The sequence below is a fragment of the Erpetoichthys calabaricus genome, chromosome 5 (genome assembly GCF_900747795.2).
Source record: "Erpetoichthys calabaricus chromosome 5, fErpCal1.3, whole genome shotgun sequence".
In the NCBI taxonomy this organism is placed as follows: domain Eukaryota; kingdom Metazoa; phylum Chordata; class Cladistia; order Polypteriformes; family Polypteridae; genus Erpetoichthys; species Erpetoichthys calabaricus.
Window position 1 is genome coordinate 47,548,829 of NC_041398.2, and position 18,454 is coordinate 47,567,282.

General features: G+C 39.6%; 1 protein-coding gene across 3 annotated transcripts in view; it reads left to right on the top strand.

Moving 5' to 3' along the window:
- The window catches only part of LOC114651660 (probable N-acetyltransferase camello), a 94,258-nt gene that overhangs the window by 56,865 nt on the left and 18,939 nt on the right, over window positions 1-18,454 (top strand). The window contains exon 4 of one of the 3 annotated variants that reach the window (XR_003716222.2): window positions 8,398-8,669. The exons of the other annotated variants lie outside the window; for them this stretch is intronic. The gene's annotated coding sequence lies outside the window, so the exon portion shown is untranslated. Of the gene's footprint in view, window positions 1-8,397; window positions 8,670-18,454 lie in introns of those variants that run through there. 3 annotated transcript variants of the gene reach the window in all.

Genomic DNA, 18,454 nt, shown 5'->3' on the forward strand with positions numbered 1-18,454 from the left:
TAGTAGTAGTGGGTGCATTTTATATTATTATCTTGATTATTATTAGTAGTAGTATTATTTTTTTTTATTATTAGCGGTGGTAGTATTAAAATTGTTTTTGTTGTTGTGTTATGTGATACTGTTGGCTGTATCAAGTAACAAAGAGTAACAGCACACTGATATCCTTGACCATCATTAATATTATTATAACTAATTAGATCTTCATTTATAAAGGAAACAAATCAATTGCTATTGCCCTGCAGATTGCAGCAACCCTTCCAGTTACCAGTTTTTCAAGACTAATGCTCATCAAGACATACTGGAGGTTATCCATAGCACAAGAATATATAAGCAGCTTGGCTGTCATCACCATCAGACCTTGCACAGAAGTTGTCGTGTGATGACCTTATAGATGGCTTTGCCTTCAGAATATGTAGATATGTGCTGTGGTGATAGTCAGTAAAGAGACTGAAGAAACCCTTAAACATCCATCCATCCATTATCTAACCCACTGAATCCGAACACAGGGTCACGGGGGTCTGCTGGAGCCAATCCCAGACAACACAGGGCACAAGGCAGGAACCAATCCTGGGCAGGGTGCCAACCCACCGCAGGACACACACAAACACCCCTTAAACATTCAATTTAAAATTTTCATCATTTTAAAAAAAGTTTTTGTATTTGATATTAAAACTTGTAGTAAAGTTTGTTTTGACTACTTCTTTGTTTATCTGTTTATTTATGTATTTCAAATTAAAGCTATTATAATAAATACTAATGTAGTGGATTCAGGAAGGGGTGGGGGGTAGGCCAAGAAGAATAGCTAAGAGCCCCAGTTTGGGTAGGGGCGATACTGCATATAAACTTAGGCTTTCACACTGATGCCATGAACAGATTTTCTGTTTATATTGTTATAATGATATCAGAAATTTTGTCTACTAACTGCTGTGATTGGCTAAGCCAGGGTCGGGCAGATTCAGTCCTGGAGGGCCGCAGTGGTTGCAGGTTTTTGTTCCAACCCAGTTGCTTAATTAAAAAACAATCCTTGTCAATTATTTAATTGCATGGCTTGCTAGTGCTTTAACTCTGCCATGTCAGGTCATTCTCATATCCTAGATTTATTTTCCTTTCTAAGGATATCATCCAAATGATTTGAAGTCTAAAACAGATGAGTAATTCTCAGTGCTTCACTTTTTTCTCTTCTCTTTCCTTCCAAGTATTTAATTAAACCAAATAGTGCATGATAAATACACACAGGTGTAAATGAAAACAAGCTAAATGGAGAAATGCTGGTCTCTTTTGTCATTTGCATGGTATTGCTAATTAGGAGCAATTAAAAACCAAGTACACAGCTGTTTAAGACTAAAATAAGCAATAAGGGTTCAAAATCTTAACGAGCGAGACAACTAAAGTGAAGCTGAAGTGTTACTTGAGCAAGAAGGGCTTCTTATTAAGCAATTGGGTTGGAACAAAAACCTGCAGCCACTGCGGCCCTCCAGGACTGAATCTGCCCACCCCTGGGCTAAGCAGCAAGTATATATGCAGAAGTAGCCAAGTTTGAGTAACCAAAGTTCTTAGTTAATGTGTGTTTAGCGTATGTTCAAGCAGGGGTTATTATATAGTGTTGTTAGATTAAAAAAGTTAATGTGAATGCAATAAAAGAAACAAGTCATAAGTAAAGACCACAATGTCAGTTTCACTGTGATTTATGCTCTCTATGAAACAACAACACAATTGTCTCATTCATTCAGGTTGATAAAGATGTGTGTTCCATCCACACAGCCAATTTACATGAGGAAACCCTGTAAAACAATTTGTTCATTAGCAGAGACGTTTATCCAAAGCAACTTACAAGGGATGAAATCCAGTTGAGTAACCATCTGTAGGGATAAGTGTGACTATAAGTGCCAAACAGCAATCCACCTAAATAAGTAAAAACAAGAGAAGACGTGGAAACAAAGCTAGTAGTCAGAAATGCTATAGCACTTCTCAAACTGTGGATCTCCAGAACCATAGGGGACCACCAAAGGAGGGGCTATGATTTGTAAATTCTAAAGGCTGAAAGTGATAGTCTTCAGGGATATGAGGACCTTGAGTTCATAGAAGTCTAGAACAACTACCCTTTAATCTCCTTTCCTAGTGGTATCCCCTCTTTTCTTGTCTGTGCTTCCCTCACCTTTTTGTGAAGAAAAGTGCATTTTAATTTTTCAGATTACTAAACACAGAGCTTAGTCTCAGTACAAAAGTGAATGAATATGATTAAAGCTCTATCCAGAAGGGATTAGTTCTACACCAGGAGGTCCCCAAGGCTGATTGCCACTCCCAATGAATATTTGTTTTAAATGTGTTTTCCTTAATCCCTTAGACTTAATTCATTGGTAAGAGAGTGGAAGCCAGGAGGATCTTTGTTTTGGCTTAGGGAACCTTGGAAGAAAATAGTTTGAGAAGCACTACTGTACACAATGGTAAATGCCACCAGCCAAAATGAACTACAGTGCAATGCATAAGTAATATCCTTGGCTTATTACATTACAGAACCCCTAGTCAAAATGGCATTAATGTGCATAGAGGTACTGAACTTCAGAGATGTTTTTCTTTTTTTTTAACGCAAAGGACTCCACAAAACAGATGATGTTGGGTAGCTAGCCTTTAATCAGTTATTATTGCTCAGAAAAGCCACAGTTGTTTAAACTCGACTGCCCTACTTGTGACTTTATGGAATTCCTCTTTGATGGTGGAGGGTAAGCTGCAGGGAAAGATTCAAGAGGAAGGCCAAGGCAGGACATGTTATATTATTTGAAAGATGGGAAATCCTACCAAGAAATGAAAAAAAACAGTGGAAAAGCCGGTGATCAAAAGGCAGATAACTAAAGATGGAGAAGAAGAAGAAGAAGAAGAAGAAGAAGAAGAAGAAGAAGAAGAAGAAGAAGAAGAAGAAGAAAGTACTTATTTGTTTTATTTCAGGATGACAGGAATACAACTGGGGTGTGTTGGTGTGCAGAGTCACCCCACTCCATCCCATCTACGTAGAGAGCAGAACATTACTGAATCCGGTTTGAAGTCTGACATCTGATTCTGCCCACACCAGTCCCCACTCCATCCCGCGTCTCACAATGAGGGGTAGTTGTCCTCTGGTGGCTGGTCTTGAGCTTCTGTCTGCTGTGGTTTCTACAAACCACCAGATACCAATAATTTTGAAACAATGGATCTTTTTTTTTGAACAATCAGGAAGAAGCCTCAAACGTTTCACCTGCTGCGAAGCATATGGGGGTCCAAACAGACCATAAATCATGTATTTGTGTGTGTAATCTATTGGTTTACATGCTCACACTATCAGTTTGCCTGCACATTTATTTGGTTTGCAAGAATATAATATTAGTTTCGTTAATATGAACTGTATTGGTTTGTGTCTGTATATCATCGGTTTGTGTGAACCATATGAGTTTGTATATGTACAGTACTGTTTTGCATATGAGCTACAATTCATTCCATTTGTAAATCACTGGTTCAGGTGTGTTTGTTATTGTTTTGTATGTGAACTGTATGGGTTTGTGTTCAAATGCTATTGGTTTGCATATGAACTACATTGGATTGTGTTCATATACTGTGTTTTGGTTACTTTGTAATCATTTTGCGTGTGCACTATAATGGATTCATGCACACCTTATAGTGGTTTCATGTGGGTAATATATCACTTTCCTATTTGAACTCTATTGGTTTTATGTATGCACTAGGTCAGTTACATGGGAGTCTTGTACTGGTTTCATGTGTGTACTATGCTGCTTTCACAGGCATAACATGCTACTTTTAGGCATGTAGTATATTGGTTTCATGTACGAAATATACTGGTTTTATGTGCGTACCCTGTTGCAGCTTTGTGTGTAAACTCTTATCAGCTCTGCCTGCAAACTATGATGATTGTTCAAGTTATCTTACATGCCACTAGGAGGGGCAAGAGAAAAGAACGCTAGGGATGCTACATAAGAATGGGTAGGAGTTACAACTTATAGTACTTCTCAAATTGTGGGTCTATAGCCCCCTGGAGGACCACCAAAAAAGTTGTTTGATCAGAAAATTCTAATAGCTGAAAGTGATAGTCGAGAAATATGAGGACCTTGAGTTACTAGAAAACTAGAACAACTGCCTTTAATCTCCTTTCCTAGTGGTATCCCCTCTTTTCCCTTTTGTGGTTCCCGTACTTTTTTGTGAAGGAAAGTGTCTTTTAATTCTTAGGTTTACTAAATGCGGAGTTTAGCCTCAGTACAAATTTGAATGAATATGATTAAAGCCTTTCCAGAAGAAATTAGTTTTATGCCAGTAGTCCCGAAGGCTGATTTCCACTCCCAGTGAATAGTTGTTTGAAATTTGTTTTCCTTAATTCTTTAAACTTAATTTGTTGGAAGGTGAAGGGTGGGCATGAGAACCTTTGTTTTGGCTTAGGGGGACTTTGAAGAAAATAGTCTCAGAAGCAGTACTGTAGTGAACTACAATGCAATGCAGAAGTAATATCGTTGCCTTATTCCATTACAGAACCCCTAATCAAAATGGCATTAATGTGCATAGAGGTATAGGTACTCACAATAAATGAGAATATTCATAGGTGTTTTTTGTAAAGGCAAAGGTCTCTACAGATGATGTTGGGCAGCTTGTTCCACCAGCCAGTGTATTATCAGTTATTATTGCTCAGACAAGTCACAGTCATTTAAATTCAATTGCCCTACCTGTGACTCTGTGGAATTCCTCTTTGATGGTAGAGAGTAAGTTAGAGGGAAAGAATCAAAAGGAAGACAAAGAGAGGACATGTTATATTATTTTAAAGATGGTAAGTCATACCAATAAATGAAAAAAAAGAGCAGAAGGCAGAGTACAATGGAAAAACTGGTGATCGAAACGCAGATAACTAAAGAATATAAACGAGGTTATTTGTTTTCATTTCAGGAAGATGGGAATGCAGCTGGAGTTTGCGTTTGTGAAGAGTCACCCCACCCCACTCTATCCCATGTCTGTAGAGAGGGGAACATAATTGAATTCAGGATGAGGTCTGACATCCAATCCTGCCCACAACAGTCCCCACTCCATCCCATGTCTTACAATGAGGAGTCGTTGTACTCTGTTGGCTGTCTTCAGCATATGACTGCTATAGTTTCCATAAACCAACAGATGCCAAGAATTTTGAAACCAGATCTTTTTTTGGAACAATCAGGAAGAATCCTCAAAAGTCTGCACATGGCATGAAGCGTATGAGGAGCCAAGTAGGCCATATATCACACATTTGTGTGTGTTGGTTTACTTGTTCAGACTATTGGTTGATGATTATTTACTGTTGGTTTGCATGCATACTTTATTGGTTTGCAAAAATATAATAATGGTTTCATTCATATGAACTGTATTGTTTCATGTCTACAGTATATATTATCGTTTTCTGTATGAACTATATCTGTTTGTATGCATACACTACTGTTTTGCCTCCACACTATAATTGATTTACCCTTGCAAATCAATGGATCAGGCACATTTGTTATTGGTATGTGTGTGACATGTATTGGTTCGTGCTTACATACTATTGATTTCCATATGAACTATATTGGATTGTGCTTTTTTAGTACTGGTTTGCTTACTTAGCAATGGTTTTGTGTGTACACTATAATGGACTCGTGCACATTTTATACTGGTTTCATGTGGGTAATATATTACCTCCTTATGTGAACTCTATTGGTTTTTTGTATGCACACGGTCAATTACATGGGAGTCTTGTACTGGTTTCATGTGTGTACTATACATTACTGCTCTTAGGAGAGTAACATGCTAGTTTTACACATGTGCTATATCAATTTTGTGTACGAAATATACTGGATTTATATACACATGTATGTGTCCTCTATCAGCTCCGCCTGTAAACTATATTGGATGTACAGGTGATCTTAGGCAGCAATGGCAGGGGTAAGGAAAAGGAACTCAAAGGCTGGTATACAGAAGAATGGGTAGGAGTTACAAGTTGTACTACTTCTCAAACAGGGGGCCTCCTAGGGCAGTGGTCCCCAACCTTTTTGACAGCAAGGACCACTTTACTAGAAGCAAATTTTTCCAGGGACCGGTTGGGGGTGGGGGTGGGATTCTGAGGATTCAGGGCGGGTTCGTAGGGCAGTTTTATACACAATTTACATTATATTTCTATTAAGTTATTAAGCAGTTCGCATACGTTTACAACCCGAGATTATTGTTCTTTTTTTGCATATAACAAATATGCATTGCACATCACAAACATTAACACTGTTATCGTTTTTTCGTGTCTGCCGTTTCTATAGGAGGGTGACAATGAGTTAAATTCCAATGGATGTTTTTCAGATGTTGACAAGCAATAAGCAAAAGATATCACTGAAAACCACAGAAAACAAAAACAGCAAAACAAAAAAAAAACAAAGTACTGTACGAGGAAAGTTCGAAGAAAGATTTTATTTTTTTTTTTACTAGGTTTCTGTTTGGGGATCGTTGTGCAAATGTGCACATCTGAGCTGCGACCACAGATCTAACTGCTCTGCGGATGATTCATTCAAGCATTTCAAAGTCACTTCGTTGTAATAAAAGTGTAAATGTAAATCTGCCGAATGTACTTTGTAGTAACGAGATTTCTTTACACTCATGTCATATGAGGAAACTGTCGGGACCATCAAAATACAGTACTTTGTTGTAATACTCTCTCACCTCAGTCTCTCTCGTCTCTGCACCGCTGCAAAGCCCCGCGTTCTGAAAAGTCTAAGTGAGTCTCCGTTGCCGGCAGTTCTCTCGCGGCCCGGCTGTCAGACAGCTGCGGCCCGGTAGTGGGCCGCGGACTGGGGGTTGGGGACCCTTGTCCTAGGGGACCACCAAATAATTTATTTAATTTGTAAATTCTAGGAGCTGAAAGGAATAAGAGGACCTTGAGTTCCTAGAAAGCTAAAATAACTATCCTTTTCAAGTGGTACCCCCTCTTTTCCCCTCTGTGGTTCTCACTTAAAGCATTTAAGACAGAGAAGCTTTTATTTGTTGCATCTCTACATGATAATCACCTTTTTCAAACTTCATAAACCTACATTGTATTTAATCTTTGGAAACATCCCAGGCTTAAAACACTTGGAGAACTGTACATAGATAATGTTTGTGCATCTTATGAACAATTATGCTTTAAGTTTAACTTAACAGCAACACAATTTTTCCACAACTTTCAAATCAGAAATTTTGCTAAAAAAGGAACTTACCCAATTATTCACAGCTCCTATCCACTTCTATTCCAGAAGAAACACTGATCAGTCTTGAAGACTCAGACAGCATCTCAACAATATAAAAATATACTGTATATTAAAGTCTCTCCCTTTCAAAGATCCCATGGATTGCTGTGAAAAGAATCTTTCACTAAAATATCTCAAAAAAGGAGTGGAAGACAACAAATCACTGAACACACTCTATCTCCACATGCAGAAAGATGAGCTTAAAGTGGAGAAGAACAAATTGATTGTAATTGCCTATACCACAATACAGACTTATCTTGCTCAACTGGAAGATTCCCTGCCTACGTTTTATATGTCAGTGGGTAATATGTCATTAAATTAAAGAATAAGCATTTATATCAGTGAAAAGGACATTCTTCCTCTTTTTTTTTCTTTTTTTCTTAATTTGGCCCAAGCTGTTTTGGCGATTCTGCTTTGTTAAGTTTGACTTGATTGTATGTAATCTTATTTTCTTCATTGTATCAGTTAAAATTGATTGTATGGAATGTTATTCTCTTCAAATAAAATTTAAATTAAAAAAAAACAAGAAACAACAGTACTCGCTCTTAAGTTCCCAATGAACATGAAACAGAATTTAGGTACACGTATGTATTTGCCTGGCTTTTTGATTCGCTCCTAGCTACACATTTGCTTGCAGCCAGTTTTTGAAAACTACTTACTTATTCGGAGTTACCAACAAGGCAAGGTATTCTGTAATGTGTATATTAATTTCTATCATACAAACTAATCCATTATTTGGAAAAATAAATATATTATGTATACTTGTGCTGACTCAAATGTTTGCTGTTTGTGTGTAAAGGATGTAGTGAAAAGTTAACTTTTCACTACATTCATAATGGCTAACACGGTACAACACTCTACTACTACTGTGTAAAGGATGGAAAAGGAGCTGAGGGATGTGAAGAATATTCTTTCCAAGCTGACAGAAAACTTTCCACAGACAAATTTTCACCTCTCTTTTAACCTCTTTAATACAGACCCAAATTCACTTAAACTCCCCATAACCTCAAGACAAGTCAATCAAGCCACAGCATCAAGACAACTCAAATAAGATAAAACCCAAAAACGGTGTGAGTGATAAGTACCAAGTGACTTGTAATGCATTTCTATACATAGAAATGAAAGAGATAACATGTACCACTTGTATTTTCAGGTTCTAACTGCAGAAGACATAGAGGTAAGCAGCATGGAATTGCTGGGGTGTAACTATCAGCAAACACCAAAACTGGTCTGTGGTCTCCTTGGTGTTATATTTTACAGAAGAGATTCTGCAACACACTCTTTAACTGGCTACAAAGAGAATGTCAAAGAAAATGCGAAGCCTCAGCTCAGTGGCAAACTTGTACTTGCAATTTCTGGTGAGTTTTAAATGGGCTCAATTAATATAACAGAAGAAGCGACTTTAGTTTTTCATAGTGTGTGAGCAATTTATTCTCCAATGTCATTCAGCCTGTTTTGTCTTTTCATTAGTGCAATCTCTTTCTTCAACATTGGAGAACTTAATATAGCAAATATGGGTGCTATGTGTCTTAGGTTTTGAAATTTCAGATTAAGTCTATTGTAATCAATCAAGTAATGTTAATTTTCGTGTGATTGCCCTTGGTTTCAGGCCAAACAACAACAAAGTAATGCTCATCATTGTGAGGTTTCTTTCTATCAGGGGCTCTGTCTACTGGTTTGTCCTTCTAGCAAATCTCGGGACTGGAAGAGATGGAGTCAGATGCCCTGACTGAGCAGTTTCTCAATGCTACAGGGAGAGAAGGAGAAGATAATGTTAGCAATAGTGTTGTTCCGGCAGATTATTACATACCACGTGTGGCAGGCAGCCGGAACTCTTGCCCGGCCGGAACGCCCCGAGTGTGGAAGGACTGGGGAAGAGAGTATTTTTGGGATAGTTTCACTCCCGGGCTGATAGAGGGCAGTCCCCTTGGTTTCCAGCAGGGTCACGGGTCATGGGAGCTCAATCATGTTTCCAGGGGACGCATGGACCTTTTCAGGTCCTTATTTGGCCACACTTCCGCCTCACCAGGTAGTAGTAGTAGTAGTAATAATAATACATTTTATTTATATAGCACTTTTCACATGTTCATGGTGCATTTACCCATAGTGACCCAAATCAATGAACTTTAAATAGACATCTTTGTGTTAACATATAAATGTACTGTAAAATGCTGTCAATTGAAAGATGTGTTCCCTTTGTTAAGTGCTCGTGTGATTTTGGCGCACGATGGTGCGCATGTCAAAGATTTTTTTTTTATATAATAAAAAAGGAGACTGCATGACTGGTGTTTTTTACCTTGGTCAAGAAGCTTCAGAGAGTGTTGTTATTCTTCCCACATCAGTATATTACCCAAGCGTACACTGTTAATAGTTTTCTTGCCATCGCAAGGACATTTAGTCTACATGTCAACACTTTGACACAAATCAGATGCTGCGGAAATTGCCCACATTCCCCATAAAAAACAAGGGATTAAAATTATGCACTACAATAAACGACTCGTGTCCAGCTTCCCCACTCAGGAGAGATTGGTTTGAAAATGTGTAGATGGATGGATGGATGAAGGGACAATAAATACGCCTAATTCCACTGTGGGTATCGCAAACTTTGCGCACACCTGTTGCTGATGGATGGGGCTTCGGCTCTCTGCATCCTTCAATGGATTCAACTAAAATTAATTAGAGACATTCCGTTTAAATCTTTCTGTGATTTGCTTGCAGGACACATTACATTAAAAATAAAACCTGACCTGTGGAGCTGAGACTGGTTTCTTAGTAACTCCGTTCTGAGCATAGCAGGTTAGACAGCGCGCTTATGTCAACTGTGCATGCCAAGAGGGATTCATTTTCGTACAGGCGCTCTTCAAATGACAGGGTAACCTGAACAAGTAGGTTCCTTTTTATCTTTGTATTATAATCTTTCTTCCAGCTGAGGTATGTCAACCCTTCAGTTGTACAAACAAGTGGAAAGCTAAGGTTAACTACTAATGTGGCAGATTTTGTGGTGTTCCTTGTTCGCTCTGGAAGCTTCAGTAAAGAATTCAGTCTGAAGCAGGTGATTAACTCACAAAGGGCTTTGATTTATTAATACACATGAAATTACAAAAGACGTCCATCTCGATTACTCTCGTGCTAAGTCTCTCATTTTTTATTTTATCTTTTTTTTTGCTCCTCTCACTGTTCATATAATTAAGTCACAGTATACTACAGGTTCACCTCACAATTTATTTGCATTTTATACGATCTTTTTTGGCATGTGTGTGGTACGATTCTAAGACGGAGCGTGTTGTGGCAAAGGTCACGGCAGCGCCATCTTTTCTCAAGGAGGCACACGGAGCCTCAGGAAGGCAAAAGAATCAGGCTTTATTGTGTGATGCATACACAAACTCACATCAAATAAATTAAGCACCCAAGGAAGGGCAAACGATATTTTTATTACAGTTCTTATCACAGAACCCATTAGTCATACTCATCTGACTTCCAATCATCTTGTAGCTTTGGACCTGTCTCCAATTAGTTCCACCAACATTTCCAGCCTCATGAGAATAGTGCTGTGTCCTGCTCATCAAGCCCACTTGGCAGGCCTTCACCATGATCCCACCTAGTTCCTGCCACCATTACCTAATGCCCATCACCTGACTCTATGTCCATCATCTGACTGAAGCTTTCCAATATTACTCCTTACCCTGTGCAGGTGTCTGAGACATGTTTATCCATCAGTTCCGCGCATAAGATACTGGGCCATTCAAATGAATAATTTCTTCTTGTAAAAACATTCCTCAAGGATGAAGGTCTAGAAAGCTGCATCTTTAAGACAACAGCACTGTTTCTTACAGAGCACAAGTTTCCTGACTTATCGTCTCCTCAAGTTAGTGTCCAAGCTGCCAGAAAGGCAGGCAGAGGCCTATCTGCTGCAAGTAAATGGCCTACAGTATTTGACTTTCTCTCATGGTTAAAGCCCCGGTAGCTTCAATTCTTAAAACAATGGCCTGTTTAGCTCCCTTAAAGTACACAGCGTCCTTGACTGAACTTTTGGTTTGCAGCTGCAAAAAAAATAAATAAATAAAATATACAGACACAAGCTGATTTTGTAATTTAACCCTTGCTATACTAGCATGCACTAAGACACAATGGTTATTTTCATATATGCTCATGATTCTTTTTGAATACATATTATTCAACCTAGGTTGATAATAGGTTTTTCATTCTGGTTGTGGTCTGAAAACTGTAGTGTGGGAGAATTTTGATTCATTGTGCAATTTAATTTGTAGTCACTTACTTAGTGTCAGCCCATGAAGTAGCCAGATGAGAGGTTAGTGCTGAGTTTGTCAAGTGCCTTCACAACATACTATTGTGCTTTTTATGTTAATTTCATTTGATTGAGTATTTTTGTTATTATGTTAAAAAAAAGTATGTATCCATCATGGATTGCTTTTATTTTGACAGCAGCACAACATACAATGTTAATGTTAAAATGTGCATGTGCATACCTTGAGAAAGGTTGCGGAATAAAAGTCTGAACAGGCCTCACCTGCCTGCAAGAATTAGTTCTGCATAGTCCAGTTTCTCCGCCCTCATCTGAAATATTTGTGTATCAAGGTGTGGTTTCAGTTGATTGGTGATTATAAATTACCCCAGTGTGAAACAGTACAGATGCACGAATGTTCACCCTGCAAAAGACTGGAGCCCTGCTCAGGGTTAGGACTTCTCCTGCACCAGAGGCTGCTGAAATAATCTTCCCATGATCTTGTTTTGGGATTCGGTGACTTGGAAAATTCATCCATTAAAGAATCATCACATGAAATTGAACAACTTCAAACTGAACTCCAGAGGCTTATAGCTTTATTAATTACCAAGGTAAGTAATATTATTTTAATATGCATTTTGTTAGCTTTCGACTACTTATATTATGCAAAAGGCAAGTCGATTAACTACTCACAGTTGCGTTTTTGTATTGTGACAATTATAGGGGCATACCAGCCATCCAGCCTGACACAGACAGACACAAGAGTCACACTGATAAAAATACAAATATTTTTTTAATTTTCTTCACCTCGTGGGAAACGCCTTCCTTGTTTCCCACAGGCACAACACAGCCCAAAGCACAAAACACTTTGCAATACTTTCCTTCTCTTTTCTTTTCTCCACCACTCTTCCTTGGCAAGCTTCGTCCACCTTCCACCCGACTCTGGCTCCCTGAGTAGTGTCTGCTGACTCCTTGTATACGTTACCCAGAAGTGTTCCAGGTGCTTGATAACCAACTTCCTGCAGCACTTCTGGGTGTGATGAAAGAATCACCCATACAGGCTCAGGAACAGCTGTAGCACCCCCTGGCAGCACCCACAGATCCCAACAGGGCTGCACCAAACTTCTATTCCCGTGAAGCCCTAGGCACCGTTGCAACCTAGGGGGGCTGCCATCTAGCACTCCAAGGGAGGTAACACTCTGGCCACGCTTGCTCCCCCAGTCCTTCCAGCTTGAAGGCGTCCCAGCCGGGCAAAGACCTAGGCCGTCCACGACAGTATTTAATTTCACGTTGTTCCACAATGATAACATTTTCTACATTAATCATTCACCTCTATTTTTATCATTTAAATGTTCATAATACAGCAGTTAAAAAACATCAGGGTTTTTCTACAAGGCTTCAGGAACTGGGGGCATAACTGAACAACTGGAGACAAAGTGTACATCAGGTAAGCTGATTTGTGTTTTCTATTAAATGCAATGAACTTACATACTTTGCTCTGTTCTTGTTTAAGATGGTGCAAGAGAATGGCAAAGTGCTGCATATTGGCTGCAGTGGCTTAGCTAGGGTTTTCAGTGCCCAGGGACAACTGAAGATTTTGCGCCCCCCTCCTGTTTGCCAAAATGCAATGGGGAAGGGAACAAAAATTTTAAAATGGCGCCCCCTGGATGCTGCACCCGGGGACAGATGTCCCCCCTTGCAAACCCCCCCGGTTACCCCACTGATTGGCTGGACATCACAGTAGAATGTTCACTGCAATCTGTACATATATCAAAATTACTGCTACTACTACTAATGCATGAAAGTTTTCACAAGACTAAATAAAATGTCACCACCTTTCAGCATCCCCGTCTTGTTCTCTGAGGTCTGTTTGCTTATCTAGGAGCAAAGGAGGGGACCTGAAAGTTAAGAGTTTTCGTCTAGAGTGAAATGCTTTTCTGAAAATTGTGCCAGTCATTCTGAAACATAATTCCTTAAAACTAACACATGATATAATTTTTTGTGTTCTTGTGTTTCAGACAGTGAAAATTAAGTTAATCACCTAAATATTGAAAATCAGCCCATATGTAGCTACTTTATTTGGAACCTGGAGTTACAGATCCTTCTTTTTCAAGGAATCATTTTAGTTAATCAGATGACACGGGTGACAAGAGTGAAAAAGATTCTTCAGCTGTTTTTGTATTTGTTTGGTATAATTTTGATTCAATATGGCATGGTAATATATGTACAGAGAACATTATTTTTAAGTGGGATATTAAATGCAAGTCTGTTTAAATACTGTTGTGCATTTGTATGTCCTTTAACACGTTAAATTATATTGATCTTGATTGGCATTCCTGTTTTTGGTAATTACCATCAGAATGTTAAGGAGTGGAATTTTAAAGAGGAAAAGTTTTTCTAACGGTTTTTTCCCCCTGCTATTACAGTTATTAACAACTAGTTAAGAACCACTTCTCAATGTCTATGTGTTTCAATTGATTTTACACTGGCGATGAGAGGAGCCTTTGACTTTTTTTTTGTCAGCCTTTGTCGATTTCCGTAAAGCGTTCGAATCGATGATTGAGCAGCCCTGTGGGACATCCAAAGATTTCGTGGGATCCCCTCAAGATTGTTGGATTTCATGGCTGGCCTGTACACTGGTACTGTGAGTGCTGTGCAGAGTAGAGGCAGAACCTCTACGTTTTTCCCAGTTGATTCTGGGGTTCATCAGGGTGTGTTCTTGCTCCTGCTCTGTTCGATGCTTGCATGAACTAGGTATTGAAAAAGGATGTGGGGTGCAGCGGCTATGGGGCATCTGTTGGCAAAGTAAGATTTACTGACCTGACTTTGCTGACGATGTTGTGATCTTCGTGGAGTCAATGGGGGCTCTGATGGAGGCTCTCAAGAGATTGAGCGAGTAGTCTGAGTGTCTTGGCTTGCTAATGTCCTGGATAAAAACCAAGACCCAGGCTTTTAATGACCTCTTAGGCACAGCCATCATCAGTGTGTCCGTCTGTGGGAAGAGGTTTACAGTACTTACCTCAGCAGTGACATTCATATCTCTGGTGACTCTCCCTATGAAGTCAATAGACGGTTTAATATAGCATGGGGGGGCCATAAGGTTGCTGGAAAGGGGTGTGTGGTGCTCCCAATATCTATGCAAAAGGATGAAGGTCCAAGTCTTTAGATTCCTGGTGCTTACTGTCCTGCTATGTGGTTGCAAGACATGGACGCTATCCAATGACCTGAGATGAGAACTCCTTTGGTACTGTGTCTCTTTGGAGAATCCTTGGGTACTGCTGGTTTGACTTTGTGTCATGGAGTCCCAAATGAGGCACATTACCTGCATTGTGCAGGAGCGTCAGTTATGGCACTGCGCCCATGTGGTATGATTCCGGATCACAGAATCCTCATTGTTGAAGACCCGAGTGGCTGGACCAGGCCAAGGAGATGCCCATGTAACACCTGGCTGTGGCAGATAGAGGGTCATTTCTGAAGGGTGGGATTGGACCACGTGTCTGCCTGAGGGCTTGCCAACCAGGATCCCGAGCTATTTCGTCATGTGGTGAGTGCAGCAATGCACTGTACCAGTGCATGCCCCCCAACCTGACCTAACCTGACCTAACGAAAGGAGAAGAAAAAGCTCTGAATCGAAAAACAGAGAGAAGACAGCAACAAAGTTTTAGAATTGTTAGCTGATTAAGTATTTTGTTGCAGGTTTTTGGCAATGACCACCGTGGGTCAGATCGACGAGTTCAATGCAGAGACCAGAGTGTGGGCAGAATACGCAGAGAGTCTTGAGTGCTTTTTTCACACAAATGACATTGATAATCGGGGAGGAAGAGGTCCATTTTATTAAATGTGTGCGTAGCCTCAATGCACTCCACGTTTTGCTCGCTGTTGACGCCTAGTCCGAGTAAGGTCTAACTGCAGCCTGGAGAAGGGTATCGCTGCAGTCAGGAGCCGAATGTTAAGTAGAAGAGGGCAATGTCAAGTGGAAGGTGATGGCAGCCAGCAATACCTATGACGGGAGTCAGGTGATGTCCACAATGTCAGTCACGAAACACACTTTGATTCAGATAACCCTCCTACAACTCTAATATTAACCATGGTGTAATGCGGTGGGTGTTTTGTGACTGACTCTAAGGGCATTTTGTGATGTTGGGGTGTTATGTGACTGATAGGTACTGTGGTATGTGATTAAAGTCATCAATCTTGCTCTAGTCAACCAATAGCCCACTTCCGCAGTTTCTTCAAGATCTTTAGTCCAACATTCCACTGGTCCACTCTCCAGTTCCTTAATATTCTACAGGAAGATTAGTTTCTCTACCATATTTTAAAAAATATGGTGATATACCCGTTGATTGATGAAATGTACTGTTATATGCAAAAACTACCTGGGATAGATATACTGTTCAACTCCTCTTTTGTTCAGGGGACGATGTACTTAGCAAATCATGCAATGTGCAACTGGAGCATTCACACTGACCATTTCCTTCAGGGTGATAAGGAGTGGTACGAGATTTCTGAATCCCATACAGCTGATATAACTGTCTAACAATATGACCTTAAAAATTTCAACCTTGGTCAGAATATACAGTATTCTTATAGGTACATGAATAAACCACTCGTTCAAAAGAACTTTGGCTATAGTTACAGCCTGCTGATCCAAACTAGGCACAGCTTGGGTATATTTGGAGAAAACATCAGTCATTATCAAAATATTTTCTCTGCCATCACTAGATGGTTCCAACCATGTAAAATCAATAGCCAAAATCTCTAGTGGCTGTGAAGTCAACAAGTGATCCATAAAAGTCTGAACTGTAGGGCGTACCTCCTTTGCTAATATGTAATGCTGACAATGTTGACACCATTGGTTAATATCACTATACATTCCTGTCCAATAGCATTGATTTAGAATCAACTGTGGTGTGCGCTCAACGCGTTGATGATCATGTCTATCATACAGCCATTGAATACATATTACTGGAGTACTTCTGGGAATAACATTTGATAGCTTTCTTCCCCTCCTTCTGATGGATATATCCGTCGAAACAAAATTCCATTTTTTAAGAAAAAGCAATCCCATTGTTGAACCAATTCCTCTTGGACAATGATGGCCTCTCCTCTGGGGCAGGGTGCTTTTGTCTGTTCCAAAACGTTAAGAACTCACCAATAATTGGATCAGCCATTTGCAGCCTGGCTAAATCAGTTTTTGAATACCCTCAGAAAACAGTAACTAAACATTGACTAACTTCTGGTCCTGGACTGCTACCCAAAATCCTGCAGGGCCCTTTAAGCAATAGAGTTCCAGGAGATATATCTTCCAAACTATAATTCTCCTGGAAAGATTGTCTAGATAGAGGATCTGCATTTACATTAGTTTTATGTAGACAGTATTTGACAGTAAAGTTAAACACAGCCAATTTCAAACCCCATCTCTGTTGTACCCAATTTTGCAGTCTGTAAGTGGTTCAAACATCTATTATTGGTGTAAATAATGCATTGATTGCCCAACAAGTATTCCATGAAATTTTTCAGTCGTAGCCCTTTTAAGAGCCAAAAATTTAAATTTCAAGGAACTATAGTTTTGCATATTCCTCTCAGTGGACCTAAGACTACGACTCGCATAAGCAACTGTTTTTAGCTTGCCATAATATTTCTGTGAGAGAACATCCACAAGACCATTATGACCTGCAAACATTTCCAATACAAAGGACTGTGCCAAGTTAGCATATTCCAAAACTGGCACAGACACCAGCCTAATTTTAAGAGACTGAAAACTATTCTCATATTTTTCTGTCTACACCTCTTATAGAAGTATTCCTGAGCCTCTTCTTTTCTTTGATCCCATAAGCTCTGCTACTAGACAATAAAGGGGGCCTGCTAACTGACCAAACTCATTTGCGAATCTTCTATAATATCTAGCAAAGCCGGGAAAATACCTCAATTCAGACGCATCCTTAGGGTGCTCCCAATTAGCAGCAGTAGAAATGTTTTCTGGATTAGCTGATTCTCCTGTCTCAGAGATTACATCTCCCAAATATTTAACTTCTTTCCTAAAGAAACAGCACTTCACTAACTTAACCTTCAAGCCGTAGAGTTGTAAACGGCCAAGCACCATCTCCAATCTCTGGAGGTGCTGATCTACAGTAGAAGAAAATATGATGATGACAACTGAGACCCTGATAAAGCATCAAGGGATTCTTCAATCCGTAGAAGGGGATAGGCATCCTAGCGAGTTTAACTGTTTAATTGCCAGTAGGCATCCTAGCGAGTTTAACTGTTTAATTGCCAGTATTCTACGTACATTCTCATGGTACCATCCTTCTTATACACTAGCACAATCGGGGATGCATAGGGACTACTGCTCTTCCCTAATAATCTGATTTTAAGCAATTATTGTATATGAACTTTAGCAGCATCACATTGTGATGTTGGAATTCATTTATATGTTTGTCTTGCTGGGGTTTCATCAAGCAAAGGAATTTTAAGTGTCACCAGATTTGTACAACCCAGATCTCCCTCATGAGTTGTAAACACTGACTTATACTTTGCAGTTAGAGCTTTGACTTTTCGTTTCTCTTTACCAGACAACAAAGGTAATTCAGTTTGATCTCTCAGATTACACTGGGTTTGTGGATCTACTAATTGAGAGTTTACACAAGTGGATGGAACACCTTCCTTGGTTATATCAGGTGGTAAACAAGACAGGCCTCCTGGTAGCCCAGAAACACCAACTTCCCTTGAAACTACTAGAAATAATGATGCAGTGCTAACACCAACCCCTCAAACTGTGGGGGACAAGTGATTAAGTAATGGTGGAGGGAACATTGGCACACACATGTTGCTGTCGCTCCTCACTGTTAACAACACTTTCATTAAAATATACATTGAACCTTGCAGGTTTTGGTCTTCTTTCACTTTTTCTTACAGTATCTATAGTTTATGGTTGCAATTTATTACTTTTTGGATTTATTTTTATGGA